The following is a 9843-nucleotide window of genomic DNA, read 5'->3' on the forward strand; positions in this document are numbered from 1 at the left end:
GCATAAATTCCTTAAGTACTTAAAGGGGCAAATTTAAACAGTTGTCACTGATCTGAGGACATCTTGTCTAACTAAACATTAAATCAATCATTCTTTCGTCCTTAATAATTTCAGTCTATTGAGCATCAGGTCACAATTGGCCTTTTGCATCGAAATTAAAACAAAAGTAAAATGACTGAGGATTTCATCTTCTCAGTGTCATCACTAATTGCTCCTCTTTCCATGTAATTATGTCCCATGCTTTCTTTAGATTCCTTCCAATGTGTTAAATGATTTTTTTGTCTTATATCCTTTGCTACTTGTAATGCATTTTGAATATCGGTTGGGAAAGGTTTGGAGCAGGCAAGTGCCAGTAAGCAGGTAGCTAACAGTGAGTAGTCCTAGCCCATGGCTTCTGCTCACCTTGGTGGCTCTGTGCATGTCAGGCAGCAGAATTATAGGGCTATCAGAGATCTAAACTCCTATACCCTGATATTACAAAAGCCAAGGGAGCTCAAAGCCTTAAAGAAATATTGAGGATATACCTAGGATACACCACTGCTGCTCCTAGGAGCTTCAAACGCACACAGCAATGAAATAGATGTGATTTGTCACTAGTTGTTCAAAGGAAACAGAAGGTACTTCTGCTCAGTTTACCTGAAAATAGAAATTACTCTCTAAAGTTTAGAAAGTCTTTTTACGTGAAATTCTACCCATTCTGCTTAGTTTTGTTTTGTTTCTTTTACTTCACATATAGCAACCATATTGGTTAAGCTATGGCTTTGAGAGTTTCTTCCTCATTGAGACAACAATGCTAAAGGAATTTTGCTAAAAAGAAAATACAAGAAACATTCTCAGAATGAAGTTACACATAGATGGGCTTTTCCCTGCTTCACGTTTTTCTTCAGAATGCACATAATTTTTGAATTAATTAGAGAGCATGGTGGAACTTCTTTAAAGCAGGTGAGCAAAAACATATGTCCTGGTTTTAGCTGGGACAAAGCTGATTTTTCCTTCATCATGTCTGGTATGATGCTATGTTGTGGCTTCAGAAGAAGAACAACATTGATAACACAACCAATGTTGCTGAGCAGAGCTGGACAGAGCCAGGGATGTTTCATCTTCTTGTACTGTCCTGCCACGGAGGGGCCTGAGGAGGCACAAAGAGATGGGTGAGACAGAATCAAGACAGCTGACCTAAACTGGCCAAAGGGCTATTCCATACCAGATAACACCATGCCAAAAAAACCTTAAAACCTCCTTGGGGAGCTGCCAGGCGAGCAGCTGCTGCTCAGGGACTGGTTGGGTGTTGGTCAACACATGGTGAGCAATTGCTTCTCCATCACTTGTTCATTACTGTTATCTTATTTTCCTCTTCCTTTTCTGTATTAGTAAACAGTTTTTATCTCAGCCCTCTAGTTCTAGTTGTTTGGGTTTTTTTTCCTCCCTTCTGTTCTCTGGCCCTCCCCACTGGGCGTGGGGTGAGTGAACAACTGTGTGGTGCTAAGCTGCCTGCCAGGTTAAACCACAGCAACTTAAAAGTAATATAGAAGCAAGGGAGCAACAATTTTGTCTATTTTATTTTTGAGGAGTTGCAATATTTATCCATGCTTTGCTGGCTTCTTGGAACCCTGATGAAGTGCCTCCATGAAGCAAGCAATGGCATCTAAATTATTTAATGAAACATTGGCAGCATTATAATGACTACTAACCCATCTGAAGAAAAAAGGTCAGTAAATCTATTAGGGTCCTTGTGCTTTGCCTTGCTGATATTTCCAATTCTGTTAGCTCATTTCCCTCTTATTTTTAAGAAAGGTTGTACAATTTGACCTTGAATTGATTAATGGCTTATACCTTTAATTGCACTGCAAGCAGCAGTTATAAAAACACAAGAAAGATGAGACTAAATAAACATAGACAAACTTTTTTAGTTCAGTTTTAATTAGCATTTCCTCAGCTAATCGTGGTCCAGTAGCCTATGCAACATCACCTAATCAGCTATAATTGTATTCACATCAGAAATTGTTTAACATGTTTGTGACCCATTAATAAATTAAATTCATTTAGCAGCATGGCACTCATCGCCCAGCTTTCACTGAAAGCATTCAATTGCAGAAGTTTAGTGTACCAGCTGAAAGGTAAGAGGCATGGGCTTCCCTTCATTGTTTTGATACTGTCTCATGCTAACCACAAGCTCAGCCTTCCTGTATCATTTGTTTTCGGTCTGTATCAATGCTACTGAAGATAACAGGAAAAACCCACTCTCTTCTATGAAGATTGCTGGCAGTGAAAATAAATTGCTCATTATTATTAGGATTAGAATTAATATTTTTGTTGGATCAAGGACAAAAGTCAAAGAAAATGGAGATTTATGAACCTCATAAGAAGGTACGTGGTATGTTGAAACCTGTGCATCTTTTTTGTTAAATCTGTATGCAAAATACAAATTCTCCCCTATCTGGGTAATACAAAGTGGTACATCGCATCATTGTCCAGCATTATGAAGTGCATCCAACTTCAGGGTGGAGTGTGGAAGCTTTTCAGAAGCACACCATAGATGAACAAAACCTCAAATCCCCACTTAGCAACTAAAACAAGCAATTCTGTAAGCTTCTCTGCTGGATGGCTTTCCTAGCTAGTTCATTTTGCAAGCATTTCTTTTTCTTCATAAAAACAAACCGCTGCTCTGTACTATCACACTTCCTTTATTTTGAAGGCGATGTTCATACACATGCACAAAGAAGGAAGCAATTATGCAGACATCCCTCCAGAGGCTGGTTTGGGATTTGACCCATCTTGTTCAAATGTCTCCAAGGCAGGAGTGCTACATTATACACAAATGCCATGCAGTCCGTAATTCCAAATTTCCAGTAGTCCTCATAACAGCTAATTTGGTCATCACTGCTTCCCCATTCATGTGACTCTCAGCCATGCCAGCTGGTATCAGGACAAATCCTCACACACCAAATTGCTAGCATGTGGAGATCAAAAAAGAGTTACGACTTACTGAAGATACTGTCTTCCTGAAACAACTCTTGAAGACAAGGTACCAAATGAAATTGGCCGTTGCAAAAATGACCATCCAAAAAGGTCTCATAAGTGACTAACTAAGACTTTTGTGAATAAATGCAGTTTATCCACAGAAAACAGTTTAAATGAACAGTTTCATTTTGTAACAAAGCAGTGACTTTGTGTAACAGGAAGGATGATTGCTTTCCTAGAATTTAAGCTTGTGCTACTTGGTCAGCCTCTGAGTGGAAGTACTGTTAAGGTACAATTTAAGGCCAAAAGGTGATTTCTAATAAAAAAAAAAATGTCTTGCCTGCCCTCTCAGATTTTAGAGACAGGAGTTTATCCTTCAATACACTTAACACTCACAACCCTTATTAATCATGGGAAAGGCATGGCTCTTCCATTGTTCTGTGTTAAGATAAAGGAAGATGTTCTAAATCATGAGTTTTGCTGGACATAAATTCAAATGCTGCGACAGGATGCATTTTTGTTGTTATTCTAGTCGTTTATATTCAAGCTGGAGGAGCAAAATATCCTTTTACCAAAAAAAAAGAGAAAGCTGGGGGAGGAAAAGCAACTGCTGGCATTTGTGGTAAGTAAATGACAGATATGAAAGTCTAATAATATGTTCATAACAAGGTGAAAGAATTAAACATGTATTCACAGACAGAATCTCCAGGAATCCTAATTTGACAAGATGTGGCTATATTTCAGCAAGAACAGCAAGGAAAAACTGACATCTCAGAAATGCACATTAGCCTTCCATTTTATCCTGTTCTCTTTATAAAATACAGATTCAAAAGAAGTGAATTATTATTTATCTCAATGTTAAACTGAAAACAATTCTGCTAAATGTGCTTAGCACTAGGGAAAAAAAGCTAGAAAGAAAAGGAATATTCTAGCTGTATCTTCAACACATACTGGTAAAATAACATATTTGAGTCAACTACTTATAGGTGTCTTTAAGAAGCAGCAGGTTTGTATTTGTCGCAAGGCTTTTCAAAATGCTTATCACTGAATTATTCCAATATGCTTCTGGGTACTACAGCTTGAAACCAGGGCATCGTGTCCTTAAAATTAAGCCATGTGTGAGTGCTTTACTGGACAGATGCCAGTGATACCAGACAAGATAAAGTCTATTGAGCTTTTAGTGCTACAGTTGTACCATTCAAGTTTACAGATAACATAAATTAGACATACCCAAGAGTAACTTAATTTATTCATCATATTTGAGAACCTATCCAAGTGTTTTCCTCACAGTTTATAATGAATAGGTTTACTTTGAAGAGCATGGTATTTGTTCTTTTAAATTTTACCTATGCTGTAGGAGAGCCAGCTGCCAGACAGGATGAATGCTTTAAAAAAAAGCCACCCAACAGGTACCTGTAAAATGATATGTTCTCTTTCAGTAGTATTGGTAACATTTTTAAACTCCAAGGCTATGTCACTCAGCTGTTTTTGCTTTCCACACCATCACAGAGACTGCAGCTACATAAGTATGGGGGAAAATGAGTTAATATGTTTCCAAAACTTATCTAAAAAATGTAAAATGATGTCCAGAGGCACTTATTCTCCTGTTTTCCTATTTATTTCGTTTGCTGTCTCTCTTGTGTGTTTTAATCTTGCTTCTGTTCTTGGCCAGCCTCTGGGATGCTTGCACACTTAGTACAAATAATATACTTAATAATAAAAAAACAACAACACTCCACCCTGAATTGATATTTAAATATTTAATTATCTGGAGCTAGAGGCAGATATGCCCTGCTGCATGTTTCTCTACCTCCACCCACTACATTTCATAGTAGGGGTTTCAAGAAAGCAATTTGAAATAAACAGAGGAATTCATGTAAAATCATGGAATATCCCCCAAAGGGGCATTCTTGCAGATTCAAATTGGAGACGAGGGTGGTACTTTTTTTAACTGGATTTCAAAGGGAAAGAAATGGCTCTTTCACACTGACATTACATTTTATAAATTTGAAAGCCCAGACTCCTTTCCATTAGAAAATTCCAGAAAGTGGCTAATGTTTGCCGAGGAGCATTTTCCATGTTTTCATAAATGCTGTGGATGTGTTCTAAAGAAAAAATCAATATGCATAGGAATACACTATTGGGAGCTCTTCTCCAGGCTCTTTTTTCTTTCCCCTCTTTTCTCTCTGCACACTTTGTTTGAGAGGTGGACATATCCTCTCCTCTGCCCTCATCACAGCCCTACAAGGCCTGAGCTTCCTCCTGCTGCCCTCTGCAGCAAGAACCATTATCTCTGAGCAGCTACTGATTTGATGCGGTGAATGATCATACGTTTGAGCACATGCTTAGGTAACCATGTTGTGGCCTGGCCTGGCAGTAACAGTTCTGATGTCTCCAGAGCCCTACATGAGATTTCAATCACAAATAAATTAATCAAGATCAGCCCATCCATATGAAAATACGTATTATCCCTGCCATGCAGCAAGGAACCATGCTGTCTGCAATATAGCAATCAGTTGAATCTCCTCTTACATTGCAAAGTAAAACTGCCTGAAGGCAGCTTTATTTCATCTAAAATTTTTTTTCATGTCTTCATGTGCAATTATATAGACAGACTAAGGCATGCTGCTGGTTTCAGCTGAGTTGATTAAGAACAGTTCTGTAGTTGCTTTTGAACATTGGCCCCTTCTTTACGTGTACAAGGTAAATACTTCCCCTTGGAAGCCATGGTCACTGTTCAAAGGAAATCAAAATATGAGATTCATCAATCAAAATTACAGGCTGAAGTAGGAGTTGAGAGATTTGAAAGTCTGGTATTGAAACTGAGTGAAGATTTTTTCTACACTAAATTCTCACTACATTTCAGCCAGCTACGGTGTAGGTGTTACAACTAATTCACTTGCCTAGTGAATTAGAAAGCATTTCAGAAAAGCAGAGGAGGAAAGTTCCCCAGAAGGTTCATTTGACTTCGTACCTCCAACCTCTGAAGTGGCTCCTTCCAGAGCAAAGGGAGAGAGACTGGCAAAAGCTTATTTAGCAGTGAGATGGCTGAAGAATTAGCCTGCTTCAAAATAGTGCACCAAGTTATTTATTACAAAGAACCAAGAAACATCAGCTCATTAAACCTGGTGGCAAATGTCATCAACCCAAAGTTTCCCTCATGGACCAGCAGGTTGCAGAGGTTGTACAGACAATGACCCATTGGTACTGACAGTCATGGTTGTGGTCTGGGAGCGAATATGAGTAGCCTGATAGCTACTGGTTATTAACTTCTCCTTTTTTGGCTATAAATACTCTCCTGGCAATTCTGCAGTGATACAGAGCTTATCACTCAGTCTTCATGCTTCCCTTTCTGCAATTCCTTTAGGGCATTTTGCAGTTTAAGACAGATAGGAGAAGCAACTGTCAGTCAGTAAACTATGGCAATTTTCAAAGAGCTTAGGCTCCTGAAGTGATCATTGTCAGTAGGTTCAAATTACAAAGATCTTCAGGCTGTTCTATCAGTGTCTGAATTGTGCAGGGTTATGAAAAAAAAAACAACTAAGATATTTTCTCTTCTGCTCAGTAAGAGAAAATAGGTTAACTTAAGACAAAAAAAAAAAGAAAGAAAATACTCTCATGAATTTTGTTCATGCAAGCAAGACATCAAAATCTTAAGTGTTGACATTAGCCTTTTTGATCTGGTCTCTGGCACTATGGAGAGAGTGAACACACAGACCATGTACAGCCTCATGCAGCTCTTGTGGTCCAAACTTCTTCTGAACAGTTCCATCTGTTTTGATTCGTGAAAGCAACTCAACAGAATAAAGGTATTCGTGACTGATTTTACAGTCCTTCATCCTAAGTCACATACATTTTCTCAGAAATAATTTTTCAACCCATAATGAGCCTACTCAAAGGCACTAATAGAAACAAACAAAAAAGTTGAAAGAACTTTTGATTCAGTCATCTGAATTCATTGTACTTCTCTAACATTCACCCTACAATTTTTTATTCAAATATAAGCATAAATTGCATACCTGTCAGCCGAAAAACTCTTAATAAGTGGAAGTGACACAAAGACAGAAAGTCTGAGATTAGCTGACCAGTTCTTTTCTCCCCAGAACTCAGAGCCCTAATTTTAAGTCATATCATATTAATTTGCTTTTCTTTCACCAATTATTTTTAGTCCCAGCCCTTTCAGATTGACATATATGGATATAGAGCAAGGCAGGTGTGTATGAACTCCCTCCTTTTCATTTCTCAGTGCTTCATCTGAGTATTTGCCAGTGGAGAAAGCAACAGCCAACAATGAGATTTCAATGAAGGATCTTGCAGTACTTCTTTGGAAAGATATTTGTGTGATTAATAACGGTTGTTGGAAGTACAGGATATGATTCAGCCTCTATGTCCTGAAGACTGGCTCTGTGAAAAGAAGAAAAACTCATCATACAAGAGGAGAAAAAGTATTTATGAAAAATTATTAGAAATGATTTCAAGTAATCTCCTTGCTGTCTTGCTTGGCTAGGTGATTGCTGCAGCTATGGTGTAAGGAAAATTGGCCTGATTTAGGCTTAAAAATAAGAATTGATACTTCAAAACAACTCCTGAGCAGGTCACTTCTGCTTCTTATACACTGGGCAATTTAACTGATTTGTGAAAGGTATAATTGCTCTAAATGCAATGTGCCTAGCATAAAAAGAAAGACAAAACCTCACTGCGCAAGTGTGAAAACGGGTACAACTGCAGACCTAACTGAAAAAAAACCAGCAAAATAGAGATGCTGTCTTTCAGTCATCTTGGATCAATAAGTGAGTCTGACTATACACTACAAAATAGGTATTTCTGGGCATTCTGTGAAATAGCAATTTGTGCTTGCTTTTCCTTTGGTAATAGGTCTTATCTGGTGAAAAGTAGGGATGAACATATTCAATTAGCCTTCTGAAATATAGTGTCATTGTTTCTTTCTCCTACCTTTTTATCCATGGACATTTTCCCAGTCATTTTTAGTTACTGCCTCCTGTGTGCTTGTGTAGCAGACATGCTGACTCCTTAATTAAAATTGTATGCCAGGAAGTAAGTAACTGCCAGCTGAATGCTTGCCTCCTACTGTTGCATTCTGTCAGCTCAGGGATGGTTTTCTTTCTCCTCTCCCCTTTTTATTTTTTTAAGGAAATGTCAGTTGCTGTTTCTGAAAGTAAATCTTGGAACTCTGGAAAATGTATTTAATCTGGTTATGAAATCTAGAAAATTATTTTGATGACATGATTTTTATGATTTTTTTTTTTTAAAAGAAAAATATGACCACATGAATAACCCCAAACTCACATCAATTAATTTGGAATAATAATTTAAAAAAACTGTGGACAAACCAGGATGGTTTATGTTGCAGATTAGCACCTTAGTGGGAACATACCTGTGCATCACTCCTGGAATTAAGCGAGAATCTCCCACTTGCAATATGGAGAATAAATGCAGGGCAGCTGATATCCTACAGCACATAGCTGCAGAGAGCATGCCCCCACAAAGCAAGCAGCCTTGCATGCTAGCAACATCTCTGCAGACTGCTGGCAAAGTGACAATGGCTCAGAGGCAGGCAGGAGGTTGGGTGCCCTGTGCTTGTAATCTTTTGGAGGCTGCTGCTTCAAAGTGCTGCATATGGAGCATCATCTAGGAGGTTTCCCTTTGAAAAAAACATCAAACAACCTTTGCCCTGAAGAAAAGGTGGGGTGGAGAGTTAGAAGCCATTTCTAGAGTAGGAATCACAGAATCACAGAATTGTAGAGGTTGGAAGGGATCTCTGGAGATCATCTAGTCCAACTCCCTGCTAAAGCAGGTTCCCTAAAGCAGGTTGCACAGGAAAGCAGTCAGGCACGTTTTGAATATCTCCAGAGAAGACCCCACAACCTCTGTGGGCAGGCTGTGCCAGTGCTCTGTCACCCTCACAGTAAAGAAGTTTTTTCTCATGTTCAGTTGGAACTTCCTGTGTTCCAGTTTGTACCCATTGCCCTTTGTCCTATCACTGGGCACTAATGAAAAGAGCATGGCCTCATCCACTTCACTCCCGTCCTTCCAATATTTATAAGCACGATAAGATCCCCTCTTAGCTTTCTCTTCTGCAGGCTGAGCAGCCCCAGGACTCACAAAGGGAGATGCTCCAAGCCTCTCATAATCTTCAGGGCCCTCTGATGGACCCCCTCTAGAACTTCCCTGTCTTTCTTGAACTGAGGAACCCAGAACCACACACAGCGCTCCAGGGCAGAGCAGGAGGATGACCTCCCTCCCCCTGCTGGCCATGCTCTTTTTTCATGCACCTCAGGATACCACTGGAAGATGGAAGACACAATTGTTAGAGCCAGAACTAGGTTCCTCAAGGCCTTGGATAGAGGCCAAGATATACTCTTCTTCTCTGTTTACACCACAATTTGTTGATTTTCACCATTGCTTCCCATGATGCCAGGCTCAGGCAGTTGCATTTGCTATTTATAGAAGACTGGAAATGAACAGAAACCTCCCAAAGAAAGGCAAGTAAAAGGTGTTTGGCAAAAAAGTTCTTCTTGTCCTTCTAGTTCTACCTTTCTTTATATTCCTCATCACGTGAATATAAACTCACTGTTCCAAAGCTTTCCAGGTTTGTACAGGGGTTTGAAAGAGGATCGTTTGTTAGCCCTAATAATCCATATCCTGTTGGCTGCCCGAGAGTCTGAAAATTCATCTTCCTTTCCAGTATAGACCAATACCCAGTGTACATACCAGAGCGCTTAAACACTAGTGCTTCTTAGCTCCCAGGATTTCTTCAGGCTCACCTCACTGCTTTGAGAAGAAATTGTGTTGTCAGTACAGTAAAAATTCCAAAATAAGCATCTCTTTCACAGTTCCTTTGCAACAGCTTGTACAACTCTG

The 9843-nt window shown here is 39.2% G+C and overlaps 1 long non-coding RNA gene across 1 annotated transcript; it reads right to left on the reverse strand.

Moving 5' to 3' along the window:
* LOC110392555 lies at positions 1900 to 8177 on the reverse strand. The gene is made up of 2 exons (XR_002434475.1): positions 7915 to 8177; positions 1900 to 7365 (listed from the first exon to the last, which is right to left on the reverse strand). It is a non-coding gene; the product is annotated as an uncharacterized LOC110392555 (long non-coding RNA).

Source organism: Numida meleagris, chromosome 1, assembly GCF_002078875.1.
Source record: "Numida meleagris isolate 19003 breed g44 Domestic line chromosome 1, NumMel1.0, whole genome shotgun sequence".
Taxonomy (NCBI): domain Eukaryota; kingdom Metazoa; phylum Chordata; class Aves; order Galliformes; family Numididae; genus Numida; species Numida meleagris.